General features: G+C 45.3%; 2 protein-coding genes across 9 annotated transcripts in view; one reads left to right on the top strand and one right to left on the bottom strand.

Annotated features, from left to right (window-relative positions):
- Positions 1-3,699, bottom strand: part of LOC113219507 (zinc finger protein 106) — an 84,295-nt gene extending 80,596 nt beyond the window's left edge. For 4 of the 5 annotated variants that reach the window (XR_002727331.1, XM_026447911.1, XM_023195997.1 and 1 more), the window contains exon 1: positions 3,480-3,657. The gene's annotated coding sequence lies outside the window, so the exon portion shown is untranslated. Of the gene's footprint in view, positions 1-3,479 lie in introns of all 5 variants that reach the window. The other variant, XM_023195999.1, reaches the window with a different exon arrangement.
- Positions 3,700-5,377: 1,678 nt separating this feature from the next.
- Positions 5,378-17,494, top strand: part of LOC111529150 (synaptosomal-associated protein 23) — a 42,896-nt gene continuing 30,779 nt past the window's right edge. The window contains exon 1 of one of the 4 annotated variants that reach the window (XM_023195985.2): positions 5,378-5,427. The gene's annotated coding sequence lies outside the window, so the exon portion shown is untranslated. Of the gene's footprint in view, positions 5,428-8,101; positions 8,242-17,494 lie in introns of those variants that run through there. The other 3 variants (XM_023195984.2, XM_023195987.2, XM_023195986.2) reach the window with 3 other exon arrangements.

The following is a 17,494-nucleotide window of genomic DNA, read 5'->3' as shown; positions in this document are numbered from 1 at the left end:
CCATTCTACTTTCTGTCTCTATGATTCTGACTATCCTCCACAGAGGATATTCTATGCATATACGGTTGTCCCTTGCTATGCATGGGGGATTGGTTCCAGAATCCCCCTCAATACCAAAATCTGAGAATGCTAAAAACTTTTACATGGAACAGCACAGTATATGCATGTAACCTACGCATACCTTCCACATACTTTAAATCATCTCTAGATTACACAGAAGACCTAACACAATGCCTACACATAACCTCATTTCTGTGGATGCAATGAAGTATGTACTCAGCACGTAGCAAATTCAAGTTTTGCTTTTCAGAACTTCGTGAATTTTTTTCCCCCAAATATTATCCATCCAAAGTTGGTAGAATCCATGGATGCAGAACCCAAGGATGGATATGGAGGACCAATTGTATATGCAATACATAATATTTTTAAAAACCACAGTGGTCGCAAAAAGCATACCCTATTTTGCACCTTTTCTTTCTCACTATATAGTAGGTCATTCAATATTACCACTTATAGAGTTGGCTCATTCTTTCTAGCAAATGCACACATTTATTTAACCAATCCTTTACTGATGAAGACCTGGGAGCTTCCTGACAGTTTCTTTCAGATTAAAACATGCACACATAGGCCGGGCGCGGTGGCTCAGGCCTGTAATCCCAGCACTTTGGGAGGCCAAGACAGGCGGATCACGAGGTCAGGAGATCGAGACCATCCTGGCTAACACGGTGAAACCCCGTCTCTACTAAAAAATACAAAAAACTAGCTGGGCGAGGTGGCGGGCGCCTGTAGTCCCAGCTACTCGGGAGGCTGAGGCAGGAGAATGGCGTAAACCCAGGAGGCGGAGCTTGTAGTGAGCTGAGATCGGGCCACAGCACTCCAGCCTGGGCCACAGAGCAAGACTCCGTCTCAAAAACAAAAAACAAAAAACAAACAAACAAACAAACAAAAAAAAACATGCACACACGCGCGCGCACACACACACACACACACTCGACTGTAGGGTTTCCACTAGTGATTTTACATGTTAGAGGTCCAAGTAGAGCATTCATATGTAACTTGTCTGCTCAGGTGCTCTTATTCATTGGGTACACAAATTAATCCTATACTCTCCACTAAGATACTCCAATTGCAAAACACACAATACATAGACTTCTCCCTGAGCCATTCCTGGTCCCAGAACCAAGTCATCTAGCATCTACCATTCCTTTCACCTCTTGTAGAGCAGCCTTCAGACTACATGCGCACTAATCTAGATGTACAATAATCGCTATTCATAGTCTTTCCTTTTTAAATATCTTCCTTTTAATCAAAACAGTTGAGGCCGGGTGCAGTGGCTCACGCCTGTAATCCCAGCAATTTGGGAGGCTGAGGTGGATCACCTGAGGTCAGGAGTTCCAGACCAGCCTAGCCAACATGGTGAAACCCTGCCTATTAAAAAATACAAAAAGCCAGGCAGGTGGTGGGCACCTGTATTCCCAGCTACTTGGGAGGTTGAGACAGGAGAATCACCTGAACCCAAGAAGGAGAGGTTGCAGTGAGCTGGGATCATGCCACTGCACTTCAGCCTGGGTGACAGAGCAAGGCTCTAAAAAAAAAAAAAAAAAAAACCAAAACACACACACACAATAGGTTCTGAACTCAGCTGATCAGATTCATTCACATCCTCTACCTCCTGCCAGGCCATTTTATTTATTTATTATTTTTTAATTTTTGAGATGGAGTTTCGTTTTCGGAGTGCAATGGCACGATCTCAGCTCACTGCAACCTCTGCCTCCCAGGTTCAAGTGATTTTCCTGCCTCAGCCTCCTGGGCAGCTGGGATTATAGGCATGTGCCATCACACCCAGCTAATTTTGTATTTCTAGTAGAGATGGGGTTTCTCCATGTTGGTCAGGCTGGTCTCAAACTCCTGACCTCATGTGATCCGCCCGCCTCAGCCTCCCAAAGCGCTGGGATTACAGGCAGTGAGTCATTGCGCCTGGCCCCTTCCAGGCCATTTTAAAGTTCTCCTCAAAAACCATCTAGTATTTCTAATTAAAGGGCTCCTACCATCTTCTAGACTTAAGAGTTAACTCTAGGCACGGCGCGGTATTTGGCAAATGTGGAGTAGATACTAAATAAATTCTAGTTGCACCTGAATATTGTCTTTCATTATTTCATTCACGACCAAACTTGAGAACGGGGCTTAACACAAATTTTAAGATTTCCCATGGTATTTACAACAGTACTAAGCTCGTAGTAAGTACTCAAAAGTTATTTGTGGGCCGGGCGCGGTGGCTCACGCCTGTAATCCCAGCACTTTCAGAGGCCGAGGCGGGTGGATCATCTAAGGTCAGGAGTTCGAGACTAGCCTGGCCAACGTGGTGAAACCCCGTCTCCACAAAAAATACAAAAATTAGCCGGGCATGGTGGTGGTGCATGCCTGTAATCCCAGCTACTCAGGAGGCTGAGGCAGGAGAATCTCTTGAAACTGGAGGGCGGAGGTTGCAGTGGGCCAAGATCTCGGCACTGCACTCCAGCCTGGGCGAAAGAATGAAACTCCGTCCTAAAATAATAATAATAATAATAATAAATAAAAATACAAAAAATTAGCCAGGTATGGTGACGGGTGCCTGTAATTCTAGCTACTGGGGAGGCTGAGGCAGAAGAATCCCTTGAATCCAGGAGGCGGAAGTTGCAGTGGGCCGAGATCGCGCCACTGCACTCCAGCCTGAGCAATAACAGCGAAACTTTGTCTCCAAAAAAAAGTTATTTGTGGTTTGAATAAACTGGATATAAACCATTATGGTGGACACAGCACTTATTTGCTAGGTAAGAGAACTTCCCTTACCTAGGATGACAGTCTCAAGTTGCTAAAAGCCATGGATATCTCAAACTTCTCAATAAGATGGCTTAATCTTACTCCCAAAGATGATTACACAACAAATTGAAAGGGGAAGAGGGTGTAAAGCGTTTCCTCTCTATAATTATACACCGAGATTCGGACTAAATATTAAACGGACACAGTAAGCTGTGTATTATTTGTTATTAGTTGTTATTATTGAGACGCATCCCACAAGGAGAGAAACGAAAGGAGGAAAAAGAACGGAGGTTGTCAGTCGCGAGAGGTTGAAATGTGTTCCTGGCCTGAGACCTACGGGCTTTAAGGACCAGGGTCTTTGGACTCCCTGCCCACCTGGGGACCGAAGGAGGTCAGCGGCTTCCCCTAAAGGTCAAGGCTTTGGAGCCACGTTGCCTTCTGGGGCTGGGAGCAGAGCTGGAACGCCCCCGCGAAAATCCGTACCCCGAAGTCAGCAGCACCGCCTGCCCATAAACCCGCGCCGGCTCTGGGAGAGCGGACCACCAGGTGGCCCCTGCGCCGCAGCCTGCAGGAGTAGAAACCCGGCGGTGTCTTGCAGCCCCACAACCTGCCTAAGAGACAGACCACCAGGACCCTTGGGCTCCGATAACCTCAACGCAGGCCGGCCCATCGATACTCACATTCACAGCCAACCCCTCTTACTCCATCAGGCCGTCGTGGGCCAGGCGAGGGAGCTCCCTGACGCCCCAGACACCCCCTTCAGTTTTGGGTCCGGGAGCCTGCTCCGGACCCGCTCCCCGCCGGGCCCCGCCACAGCCGCCGCCAGCGCGCAGGCGCACACCGAGGCCTTCACGCTCTTTTTTTTTTTTCCTTTGCTGTCCGCCGTTTTCAATAATCTAGCTTTATTTGAACACAAGAGAGTGAACAACGGACACACAGGAAGAGGTTTTTCTCAAAAAGAATGGAGGAAGAACAAAGGCAGGCCAGCTTGCGGCAGAGTCAGTACGCAGCGTCAGACGCGATGAACAGCCTCCCTGGTCCCTTTTTCATTCTCCTTGTTTCTCCTTGTTCTTTCCTGGCCTCCCTCTAGCCCCTACTCTCTTCCTTGGTGTCCCGCCATTTCCTTTAGTCAGTGGCAACTGTTCAGGCTAAATTTTGAAATCACTCCTTCCTTGTAAAACTTACTGAAGTTTAATGGAAGGTGCAAGAGCTTTAGAACAGACAGACCTGAGTTTCAGATCTTGGACTAGCTACTAATAATTTGTGACTTTGGGTAAAATACAGTTCTTGGAATCTCAGGTTCTTGAGTTAAAATTAGGATAATGTTATCTCACAGGGTGTTGCTAGGATTAAATAACATAGGTCAAGTGTTTATCCATGAATGCTGCCTATCACAGAGCAGACATTCCATTCCATAATACTGATTTTATTCTTACTCATGCCTAAGGCATTTATAATATTTTTTAAGTAGAGACGGGGTTTCACCATGTTGCCCAGGCTGGTCTCAAACTCCTGGGCTCAAGTGATCGGCCTGCCTCGGCCTTCCAAAGTGCTGGAATTGAAGGTGTCAGCTACTGCGTCCAAACTACATTTATTATGTATGTATGTATGTATGTATGTATGTATGTATGTATTTTGAGCGGAGTCTTGCTCTCTTTCGGGCTGTAGTGCAGAGCCGTTATCTTGGTTCACTGCAACCTCCATCTTCCGGGTTCAAACAATACTTCAGCCTCAGCCTCCCAAGTAGCTGGAATTACAGACGTGCACCACCACGCCCAACAAATTTTTGTATTTTTAGTAGAGACGGGGTTTCGCCATATTGGCCAGGCAGGTCTCAAACTCCTGATCTCAAATGATCCACCCACCTCGGCTTCCCTAAGTGCTGGAATTACAGGTGTGAGCCACCACGCTGGCCGGCTGTATTTATTATTAAATTTAGCCCATACCCATTCCCTCAGAAACCTAATTTTAGTGACTAAGACTAGTCAGATAAATGAAATGACATTAAGGGTGATAATTATGTGAAGTGTTCCTCCTATATTATTGAGATTATAACATCTGTGTTTAACAAGACCTTCAATGCCTCAAATGAAAGTAAGCAGCGACGGGGCGCGGTGGCTCACGCCTGTAATCCCAGCACTTTGGGAGGCCGAGGCGGGCGGATCGTGAGGTCCCGAGATCGAGATCATCCTGGTCAACATGGTGAAACCCCTTGTCTACTAAAAATACAAAAATTAGCAGGGCGTAGTGGTGCGTACCTGTAGTCCCAGTTACTCGGGAGGCTGAGGAAGGAAAATCGCTTGAACCCGGGAGTCGGAGGTTGCAGTGAGCCAAGATCATGCCACTGCACTCCAACCTAGCTACAGAGCCAGACTCCCTCTCAAAAAAAAAAAAAAAAAAGAAGCGGCTATATTCATCTCTTCTATGTAAATCCAGATTTGTTCTAGAGGTTTAGGAAATTTCCAATTCCGTGTTTGTGACATCACAAGTCCTTGAAACACTCAAGAGCTGTGGCACACTGCTCATTCTATTCTCCTTCAAAGGCATGCAATGGAAGAACTGTTCTACCCTATAAACGCTGGGCCATCATTCAAGGAAAATCCTGTAGAAGACTACAGTCAGATATTGGTGAGTGCCAAGGTAACGCCAGATTAGGGTTTCTCAACTTTGGGGTTACTGACATTTTGGAACATAAACTTTTTTGTCAGGGGTATCCTGTGCATTGTAAGATGTTTAGCAGCAGATTGGGAGCAGTGGCTTATACATGAAATCCTAGAACTTTGGGAGGTCAAAGGAGGCAGATCGTTTGAGTCCAGGAGTTTGAGACCAGCCTGGGTGACATGGTGAAACCCTGTCTCTACAAAAAATGCAAAAATTAGCGGGCAGTGGTGGTGCACACCTGTAGTCCCAGCTACTGGGCAGGCTGAGGTGGGAGGATTTGAGCTGCAGAGGTAGAGGTTGCAGTGAGCGGACATCACACCATTGCACTCCACCCTGGGCAACAGAGTAAGACCTCTCTCTCTCTCGCTCTCTCTCTCTGTTTTATATATATATATAAGTATATATTATATATTTTATAAATATATATGTATATAATTTATATATTTTGTGTGTGTGTGTTTAACACCACTGCTGGACATCCCTGTCATCACAATAAAGCGTCTCCAGACATTACCAGATACCCCTGGAGGACAAAATCATCCCTGGTTGAGAACCACGGAATTATATCAATGACCATCACAACCCTAAATGAACTAATTAACTCAACTATACATTTTCTCCACCTCTGCCCTCAAAAAGTGACTGCTGCTTGAGAAAGTTACACAGGAGGGCAGAAAATGGTGAGTTCATTTTTGCCCATATTAAAAAGGCCCTCAATATTGTTTACCAGTCCTACAACATTTTTCTGTCAACTTGTTGTATTACTTTCTACAATATTCCCAATCTTCTCAACTTTACTTTAAACTCCCAATACCACTTCTTTTTCTATCAGAAGATGACCCCATCTCCAACGTCACAGATAAAACAAGTTAGCAAATGAGAACTTTTAACTTCCTGTTACTAAACATACAGAAACATACTTCCTGTCATAACTGGGGAGATATCTTCTCTCTCTTTCCCCCTCCCTCCTCTCTTCCAAAACCATTCCTCTCACCAGTGTTTTGAATTGCCTCTAAACTGCCTCTATTCTTACCCTTTCACAATCTTTGCCTACTGACTATCCCTTCTCTTCCTTTATTCAACCATTTTTTTTTCTCAGTTGAATCTTCCCTACCTTACTCAAGTTTCTCCTGTCTTAATTCTAACAACAACAAAAAAATAAAATAACAAAAAATCTTGATCCTTCATCATTCTCCCTCCTTCCTCCCTGTCAAGGCCAAACTTTCCAAAAGCATTCTACAACTTGTCCCCATCTCTACATCTCCCCCATCTCCAAACTAATAAGTTGTTTTTTTCAACCCCAGCATTCCACCAAACAGCTTTCACTGACATAATCAGTGACCTCTGTGTTATGAAATTAAAAAAAAACATTTCTCAGGCTTCATCTTCCTTGATCCCTTAGGAACAGACTATTTCCTCCTTGAAGCACTGTTTTTTTGTTTTGTTTTTTTTTTTGTTTTCTTTTGAGAAGTAGTCTGGCACTGTCGCCAGGCAGCGATAGACATGATAGTAACGTAGCTGGGATTACAGGCGCCTGCCACCACACCCCGCTATTTTTTCTTTTTTTTTTTTTTTTTTTTTTTTTTGGTCTGGGCAGGGGGGAACGGAGTTTTGCTCTTGTTGCCCAGGCTGGAGTGCAATGCCTGATCTCGGCCCACTGCAGCCTCCGCCTCCCGGGTTCAGGCGATTCTTCTGCCTCAGCCTCCCGACTAGCTGGAATTACAGGCGTCTGCCATCACACCCGGCTAATTTTTTGTATTTTTAGTAGAGACGGGGTTTCTCTATGTTGGCTAGGCTGGTCTCGAACTCGTGACCTCGTGATCTGCCCGCTTCAGCCTCCCAAAGTGCTGGGATTGATTACAGGTGTGAGCCACCGTGCCTGGTGAAGCACTTTATTTTCTTGATTTCCAGCACTTTGTTTTATTCTTAGAGGTGAGTGGAAGGGTTCCTGCAGCAAATAGTTCACAATAATCATCCATCTGCTTAAAACTCTTCAATAGTTTTCAGTGCCCATAGTATAAAGTGGTCTAAAATTCCAAGGCCTTCCAAAATCTAGCGATTGTCGGCCTTCTAAAGCTTTCTTCCCTCTACACTCTGGGATGTACGATTAGCACTAAGCCTCTCACAAGGATGAACTACTAGAAATTTCCAGAAGGCGTTATGCTGTTCTCGACATAAGCTATTTCCCAGAGCCTGGAAAACTCTAGCTCTTTCTCTGCCAGATTTCCGGGGGAACTCCTACTTATCCTTCAGGACTCAAGTCACTTCCTCCGGGAACCCTTCCAGACACCCCTAAGAATAAAACGCTTTGTTCATTATCAGCCAAAGGCGCCTCAGATTTTCTATGTGCTATGCCCTGTATTCTATCCACTATAAATTTGTTTACATATCTATATCTTAGTCTAGACATATTGAAAGACGCTGAAGGGCAGAGAAAGCATTCTATTCGCTTTCTTTTCTTCATCGTTCATCCAGCACAGTGCCTGGCACACGGTTTGCCCTCAGTAAATGTTTATTGCATGAACACCGCCCAGCTTCGGGCATGACCGGAATCTATCCGGTTAACTGGTGAATTCCCAGACTCTCCGCCTGCGTGGCAGGGACATTTAAACCCCCAGCACCGTGATTGGCTCCAGCTGCAGGGGTGTGTCCGTGTCCTCGGCGCACGGGAAGTGCGCAGGCGCGCGGGCTCGGCGCGCGCAGGCGCGACTAGGGCGCCGCGCCAGGTCCGGTGTTGGGGTGTCCGAGCTGCGGCTGGAGAGGAGTGGCCTTACCCGCTTGGTGAGTCTCCAGGAGTGGGACGGAGGGAGCTGCCTGGGATGAAGTCGGAGAGTATGTCCTGAGAAGAAAGAGCATATCGTATTGGTTGAAAAGTTGGTGGGGTCGGGTTTAAGCGGAGGAGGGGGCGGTCTGGCCCTTACTGGGCAGATGGGCCCGGAGCGAGGACGGGAGGTGCTGGGAGAACATCGAGGGGCCAGTGGAGGAAGGTGGCTGGATAGTGATTCTCTGAACCCTTCCTCGAAATTAAACAGAGATCACCTCCCGTCCCTCACCCCCACTGTGTTGCTGTGGTTGACATTAATAGACTGTCTGTCTGGTGACCACGGTGACCAGTTAGCTCTGAGATAATGGCTTGAGGAAGGACTCTGAGGTTCCTGGTATTGGATAGCACTTTCTCTGTAGAAAGGTTCAGCCTTACCTCGCGGCACAAATTAGAGGATCAGGAAAAGAATGAATTCCACAATTCGGGATTGGAGTGGTGGGGGGAAAAAGTACTGTAAAGTGTAGTTTCATCTGGTCCTTTTTTTCTTCTTTAATCGTTAGTCACCACAGTGTTAGGAAAGGCAGTTGGTGGTAGGAGAAAACGTAAAGACATAAAAGTGGGGGAGAAAAAAAAGTCAAGAAGGGAGTATCACTTTGCCTTTTGCTATTTGTCATCTCCTGGAATGGAGTCTGTATTAGTCCGTTCTCACACTGCTATAAAGAAGTACCCGAGGCCGGGCTTGGTGGCTCATGCCTGTAATCCCAGCACTTTGGGAGGCCCAGGTGGGAGGATCACTTGAGATCAGGAGTTCGAGACCAGCCTGGCCAACATGATGAACTCCCATCTCTACTAAAAATACAAAAATTAGCCAGGCGTGGTGGCATATGCTTGTAATCCCAGCTACCCTGGAGGCTGAGGCAGGAGAATTCCTTGAACCTGGGAAGCAGAGGTTGCAGTCAACTGAGATCATGCCACTGTGCTCCAGCCTGGGAGGCAAAGTCAGACTCCATCTCAAAAAAAAAGAAAAAGAAAAAGAAATACACGAGACTGGGTAATTTCTAAAGGAAAGAAGTTTAATTGACTCTCAGTTCTGCATGGCTGGGGAGGCCTCAAGAAACTTATAATTGTGGTGGAAGGCAAAGGAGAAGCCAAGTACCTTCTTCACAAGATGGCAGGAGAGAGAGAGTGAAGGGGAAAGAGCCCCTTATAAAACCAGTATCATGAGAACAGCATGGGGGAAACCACCTCCATAATTTAATCACCTCCCACCAGATTCGAGATGAGGTTATGGGTAGCCAAACCGTATCATTCTGCCCCTGGCCCCTTTCTTTTTTTTTTTTTTTTGAGACAGAGTCACCCAGGCTGGAGTGCAGTGGCGCTATGTCGGCTCACTACAACCTCCAACACTTCAGCCATCCTCCTGCCTCACCCTCCTGAGTGGAGACTACAGATGCGTTCCACCAAACCTGGCTTTTTTTTTTTTTTTTTTTTTTGAGATGGGGTTTTGCTCTGTTGTTCAGGTTGGAGTGCAGTGGCATGATCTCCACTCACTGCAACCTCCATCTCCCAGGGTCAAGCAGTTCTCCTACATCAGCCTCCCAAGTAGCTGGGATTACAGGCGCCTGCCACCACACCTGGCTCATTTATGTATTTTTAGTAGAGATGGGGTTTGGCCATGTTGGCCAGGCTGGTCTTGAACTCCTGACCTCAGGTTATCCACCGGCTTCTGCCTCCCAAAGTGCTGGGATTACAGGCGTGAGCCACCACGCCTGGCTAATTTTTGTATTTTTTAGTAGAGACAGGGTGTCACTATATTGGCCAGGCTGGTCTTGAACTCCTGACCTCATGATCCACCCGCCTCATCCTCCCAAGGTGCTGGGATTACAGACGTGAGCCACCACTCCCAGCTCCCCTGGCCCCTTTCTAATCTCATGTCCTCACAGTTCAAAACACAATCATGCCTTCCCAACAGGCCTCCAAAGTCTTAACTCATTCCAGTATTAACCCAAAAGTCCAAGTCCAAAGTCTCATCTGAGACAAGGCAAGTCCCTTTTGCCTAGGAGCCTATAAAATCAAAAGCAAGTTGGTTACTTCTAAGATGCTATGGGGGAATAGGCATTGGTAAATGCTCCCATTCCAAATGGGAGAAATTGGACAAAACAAAGGGGCTACTGGCCCTATACAAGTCCAAAATCCAGTGGGACAGTCATTCCATCTTAAAGCTTATCTTAATCTCCTTTGACTCCATGTCTCACATCCAGGGCATGCTGATGCAAAGGGTGGGCTCCCAAGGCCTTGAGCAGTTCCGACCCTGTGGCTTTGCAGGGTTCAGGCCCAGAGGCTGCTCTCCTGGGCTGGCATTCAGTGCCTGCAGCTTTTCCAGGTGTATGGTGCAAGCTGTTTGTAGACCTGCCATTCTGGAGTCTGGAGGATGGTGGCCATCTTCTCACAGCTCCACTAGGCAGTGCCCCAGTGGGGACTCTGTGGGGGGCTCCAACCCCATGTTTCCTTTCTGCAACGCCCTAGCAGAGGTTCTCCATGAGGTCTCTTCACCTGCAGCAGACTTTGGCCTGGACATACAGGGATTTCCATACATCTTCTGAAATCTAGACAGAGGTTCCCAAACCTCAGTTCTTGACTTCTGTGCACCTGCAGGCCCAGCATCACGTGCAAGCTACCAAGGCTTTGGGGCTTGCAGCCTCTGAAGCAACAGCCCAAGCTGTACCTTGGTCCCTTTTAGCCATGAGCTGGAGCAGCTGGGACTCAGGGTCCCAAGTCCTGAGGCTGCCCACGAAACCATTTTTTCTTCCTAGGCCTCAGGTCCTGTGATGGGAGGGGCTACCTTGAAGCTCTCTGACATGCCCTGGAGACATTTTTCCCATTGTTTTTGTGATTAACGTTCAGCTCCTTGTTACTTACACAAATTTATGCAGCTGGCTTAAATTGCTTCATAAATTACTCAGTGGTCTCGACTCACTGAGATCACTGAGTGATCTCAGGAAAATAAAGAAATATTAGCAAATAAGAGAAACACCTTACATTGCCATACTCCTTTGACAGGTCATGTGAAAGTAATTTAAGTGATCATGTAACTTAGCCTGCAGTTTGAATATTTGTCTTGCTAGGTTTTTCTTTAGGTGCTTGTAGTATGTGTTTATGCATTAGAAAGTTGGTGTTATCATAGTTCCAGCATAAGGATGACTTACTGTGCCATTATTTTCCTAACAATATTATACCATTTCATATAAACAGTGGAATTCCTATATGTATCTTGGTGTTTGTTTCTTATATGAACTTAGGTACAATACACAAGCTCACTTAACTAAAGGTCACATCTTTTCTTTTTTTTTTTTGTTTTGAGACGGAGTTTTGCTGTTGTTGCCCAGGCTGGAGTGCAATGGCATGATCACAGGTCACCTCAATCTCCGCCTCCCGGCTTCAAGTGATTCTTCAGCCTCAGCCTCCCGAGTAGCTGGGATTACAGGCATAGAGAGTAGGTTGGTCAGGCTGGTCTCGATCTCCCGACCTCAGGTGATCCCGCTCACCTCTGCCTCCTAAAGTGCTGGGATTACAGGCGTGAGCCACCACGCCCAGCTTAAGGTCACATCATTCAGAACGCTACCTAGAACCACAAAGAAAGTAAACAAAAACAGGCATGTACTCATGGGACAGCTGTGGAGTCTTCACCTATGAGTCATACCGCCATCATAGTTTTTGCTGTTTAGAGTACTATTATTTTACTTCATGTTTAATGAGTTTTTTTAAAAAAACATCACCTACTTCCAAAGTGATAATCTGTGAAATCATGGTTTTTATGTATTTTATACCTTTTTTAGTATCCATTATAATAAATACATAACTATTAAATATATAACTCTTCTATATATAACAGTTAAAATCATATTCTTGCTCTGCACTTTGGAGAATACTGCTTTGGGCCTAATCAGCTCATTTTTTTTTTTTTTTTTTTTTGAGGCGGAATCTTGCTCTGTTGCCCGGGCTGGAGTGCAGTGGCCGGATCTCAGCTCACTGCAAGCTCCGCCTCCCGGATTTTACGCCATTCTCCTTCCTCAGCCTCCGGAGTAGCTGGGACTACAGGCGCCCGCCACCACGCCCGGCTAGTTTTTTGTATTTTTAGTAGAAACGGGGTTTCACCGTGTTAGCCAGGATGGTCTCGATCTCCTGACCTCGTGATCCGCCCGTCTCGGCCTCCCAAAGTGCTGGGATTACAGGCTTGAGCCACCGCGCCCGGCCCCAGCTCATTTTTAAAATGAAGATTGAACTAAAGCTTATGGACTTGAAAATTTTGTGATGTCTATGATGGTATTCATTATCATAACACAATTCTAGCAAAGTTAACTGGTTCCACCAGATGAAAGTAGATTACAGCCGGGCGGTGGCTCATGCCTGTAATCCCGCACTTTGGGAGGCTGAGGCAGGAGGACTGCTTGAGCCTGGGAGTTTGAGACCAGCCTGGACAACATGCCAAGACTGTCTCTACAAAATTAAAAAAAAAAAAAAAAAATAGCTGGGCCTGGTACCCGGTGCCTGTGGTCCCAGCTACTTGGAAGGCTGAGGTGGAGAATCACTTGAGACTGGGAGGTCAAGGCTGCTGTAGATCAGAATAGCTAAAAGGAAAAAGAGGATGTTTGCTCTTTGATGTTTTTGTGAAATCAGCTGCCTTTTTTTTTTTTTTTTCTGAATTCAGGCTCCCCCCTGCCCCCACAATTTGGTTCCTTTATCTGCAACACACTGGACATCGGTTTTTGAGCTATGTTTGTACTCCACATTAAGTATATATTAGCATGATAATACATAATGTTGCTTATCTCCAAGGGTGCTGAAATTTTTATTCCATTACTATAGTTTGTTTCCAGATCTGTAGGTTGACAGAGGGGCAGATGACAAGGACTGCTCTTTTCTTCCCCCCCCTTTTTTTTTTTGAGACGGAGTTTTGCTCTTGTCACCCAAGCCAGAGTGCAATGGTGTGATCTCGGCTCACCGCAACCTCCACCTCCTGGGTTCAAGTGATTCTCCTGCCTCAGCCTCCTGAGTAGCTGGGATTACAGGCATGCGCCACCATGCCTGGCTAAGTTTTTGTATATTTAGGAGAAACGAGGTTTCACCATGTTAGCCCGGCTGATCTCAATCTCCTGACCTCAGATGATCCACCCACCTCGGCCTCCCAAAGTGCTGGGATTACAGGCTTGAGCCACCTCACCCGGCCAGGACTGCTCTTTTCTTTGCTGTGGTAGGGAGAAACTTGAAACAGATGGATCCAGTGCCTCCAACAATTGGAGGAAGTGGATTATGGAGCCAGGAAACAGCATGTACTGTGTCTTTTTAAATATTAGGCGTAGAAGAAGCCGATTTGTATTCAGTTAGATTCACTGACATTTTGGTTTGGGTTTCAATTTAGGTTGTATTGCTATTAAGGTATTTAAATCACTAATTCCTATGTTTTTCCAGAATTCTCTTTTCTTGTTACTTTCTGTAAGTTCTGTAACTTAGATGTAAAGTTTGTTTAAATTTATTTTGACAGTGTTTTGGAAATTGAAATTACTTTAGATGGCCTTTCAATACTTACAAAACTCAAACCAGTTGTGGTGGTTTGTCTGTAGTCCCAGATACTTGGGAGGCTGAAGTGGGAGCATCAGTTGAGGTCAGGAGTTCAAGACCAACCTAGGTAGCATAGCAAAATGAATTTCAAACTAATTGGTATAGTATACAAAGCTCTTCACAATATGTGTTCTGTCTGCCTTGAAAGCCATCCCCTGCCCTCCATACATACACACACATAGTATATTCCTGCCTGACCGCTGAATCCTTACATTGTGACTTTTTTTTGATAATTTATTTTTTATTTATTTTTTTTTTTTTTGAGACGGAGTCTGGCTCTGTCTCCCCGGCTGGAGTGCAATGGCCGGATCTCAGCTCACTGCAAGCTCCCGTCGCCCGGCTAGTTTTTTGTATTTTTAGTAGAGACGGGGTTTCACTGTGTTAGCCAGGATGGTCTCGATCTCCTGACCTCGTGATCCGCCCGTCTCGGCCTCCCAAAGTGCTGGGATTACAGGCTTGAGCCACCGCGCCCGGCCGATAATTTAATTTAAAACCATAATTTTTTGGACTTGATCATACTTGGATTTTGACCCACACAAGTGAGAATCAGGGTGTTTGTGTTTTTTGTGTGTTTGTTTTTTAAGACAGTCTTGCTGTGTCACCAAGGAGTCCAGTGGCATGATCATAGGTCACTGCAGTCTCAAACTGCTGAGCTCAAGTGATCCCCCTGCTTCAGCCTCCTGAGTAGCTGGGACTACAGGTGCACGCCACCAGGCCCGGCTGATTTTGTGTGTGTGGGTGTGTGTGTGTAGAGATGGGGGACTTGCTTAATTACCCAGGCTGGTCTCGAACTCCTGGCTTTAAGCAATCTTTTTGCCTTGGCCTCCTAATGTGCTGAGATTATAAGCATGAGCCACCATGCCTGGCCAAAATCATGAGAGATATTTAGTAATTATTATGAAAAGTTATAATAGTTTTATTGAGCACTATGTGGCAGGCACTGCTTTAAATACTGTGCATGAATTAGCTCAATCCATGTAACAACACTTAAAGTAAGCATTATTATTCTATTTAATGAGGAAACTGAAGCACAGAAAAGTTAAGTAAATAGTAGTCAGGATTTGAAACTATTATGCCTTCAGATATTGGGCACATAACCACTATACTATGTTGTCTTTTGTATAAGCAAGAATGCTACTCTTTTAATGTTCTGCTGGGGGTATCCTTTTCCAGGGACATGAGTGCTTATGTTCTCTTTTCCAGGGACATGAGTGCTTATGTTCTCTATCTGTAGCTTCTGACTCTTAATATCAGAATATTTGAAAAACTAACCAGAAAGCATCTAAGTGTCTGGGTGTGGTGTCTCACGCCTTCTGGCATTTGGGGAGTCCAAGACAGAAGGATCGCTTGAGGCCAGGAGTTCAAGAGCAGCCTGGGCAACATAGTAAGATACCCTATCTCTGCATACATACACATGTATGTACATACATAAAGCATCTAAGTGAACTTAATCAGAGCTAAACTATGTGGATGGTTTCGCTGAATATTTCATTCAGGCAGGGTGAATCCTTGCCAATTAATCTCACCCCATGGTTGGTATCTCCCTGGCAAATACCACACTTATGCCTGCCATATTGTCTCCTCCTGGGTTGGCTCTTGAGTGCTGTTCTTATATTTCACATAGAACATCCCCTTTCTGTTCACACAACCATTCTCATAGGTAGGGTTAATATAACTGATTACAATCAAAGCTACATCTACCTCCTCAGTATTACTCCTGGGTCACTTAGAGTAGAACTGTGGAAGTTCCAAATTTGACAGGGACTTGAAGACCAGGCATTGGATATCAAGCAATTAAGTTACCAGAGGTGCTTCTGTAAAACTGAAGTGTCGTTTTTTTTTTTTTTTGTTTTTTTGTTTTTTTTAAGAGTCAGGGTTTTGCTATGTTGCCCAGGTTATATTTAAAATCCTGGGCTCAGGTGATCCTCCTGCCTCAGCCTCCTGAGTAGCTGGGACTATAGGCCTGAAAATGTAATTTTGGTTTTCTTTTTGGTTCCTGATTTTTAGTGGGACTTTCCCACTTGTTAATATGATTTCTGTCTTGGATCATGTGCTTCAGTGTACTTTGAAACCAAGCTGTTTTTCTGTTTTGTCTTTTGTTGTTGTTATTTTTTAAGATGGAGTCTCACTCTGTCGCTGAGGCTGGAGTGCGGTGGTGCGATCTCGGCTCACTGCAACCTCCGCCTCTCCGATTCAAGCGATTCTCCTGCCTTAGCCTCCTGAGTAGCTGGGATTACAGGTGCCCACCACCACACCTGGCTAATTTTTTTTTTTTTTGAGAAGGAGCCTCACTCTGTTGCCCAGGCTGAAGTACAGTGGCACAATCTCGACTCACTGCAACCTCTGCCTCCTGGGTTCAAGTGATTTTCCTGCCTCAGCCTCCCAAGTAGCTGGGATTACAGGCGCATGCCACCATACCTGGCTAATTTTTGTATTTTTAGTAGAGACGGGGTTTCACCATGTTGGCCAGGCTGGTCTCAAACCCGTGACCTCAAGTGATCTGCCCTCCTTAGCCTCCTAAAGTGCTAGGATTACAGGCATGAGCCACCGCACCCGGCCTTTGGTATTTTTTAGTGGAGACAGGGTTTCTCCATGTTGGCCAGTCTGGTCTCAAACTCCTGACCTCAGGTGATCCGCCCGCCTCGGCCTCCCAAAGTGCTGGGATTATAAATGTGAGCCACTGTGCCTGGCCTGAAACCAGGCTGTTTAGTAGTTATGATTCTGTGGTGTTCTTAGTATATTTGCATTTGAGTTACAGACTTTGTATGGTAAAAAGAAAAGAATTTTTAAAAAGAAAAAAATAATATATGTATGTATATTTGCATAGTTTTGGGGCCTATATATAAAAATGGTTAAAATTGTTTGTGTAGAAGGAGATAGAAAGGAAAGCTGAGAGAGGAAGTAAAAGGAGGAAGCTATCCTTAACATAAATGAGACCTATGCCAGGCAAAGTGGCTCATACATGTAATCCCAGCACTTAGGGAGGCTGAGCCAGGAGCATCACTTGAGCCCAGGAGTTTGAGACCAGCCTGGGCAACATAGTGAGACCCTGCCTCTACAATAATAGTAGTGATTTTAAAAAAGGCCAGGTGTGGTAGTGGGCACCTGTAATCCCAGCTACTTGGGAGGCTGAGGCAGGAGAATCACTTGAACCCGGGGGCAGAGGTTGCAGTGAGCCAAGATCACACCACTGCACTCCAGCTTGGGCAACACAGTGAGACTGCATCTCAAAAAAAATAAAATAAAATACAAATTGAGACTCTGTCTCAAAAAAAAAAGTTGTATATAGCCTATATAATATCATCAACTTTAATATTCAAATTTAGCCTTGCAGATGGAACTGTTAATATTTAGTAGCTATTACTTTCAGTTACATTTACATAAATGTGACTTATATTCAACATTGCTACTTTCCTTTTGCCTACTGTTTATTTCCACTTCAGTAAAAGTATTAAAATAATGGCTAACATTGAACACCAGCCATGTGCAAGGCATTGTACTAAGTACTTTGCATAGATCATCTCTTTTTAATCTTCACAAAAAAAACAAAACTATGAAATAGAATGTTATTCCTGTTTTACAAATACAGAAACTGAATTTAGTGGGGTTAGGTAATTTCCCTGGGGTCACACAACAAATACATTCTGAGGC

This window comes from Piliocolobus tephrosceles, unplaced genomic scaffold (assembly GCF_002776525.5).
Source record: "Piliocolobus tephrosceles isolate RC106 unplaced genomic scaffold, ASM277652v3 unscaffolded_110, whole genome shotgun sequence".
Classification (NCBI taxonomy): domain Eukaryota; kingdom Metazoa; phylum Chordata; class Mammalia; order Primates; family Cercopithecidae; genus Piliocolobus; species Piliocolobus tephrosceles.
This window is presented reverse-complemented; position numbering and strand designations above follow the sequence as displayed.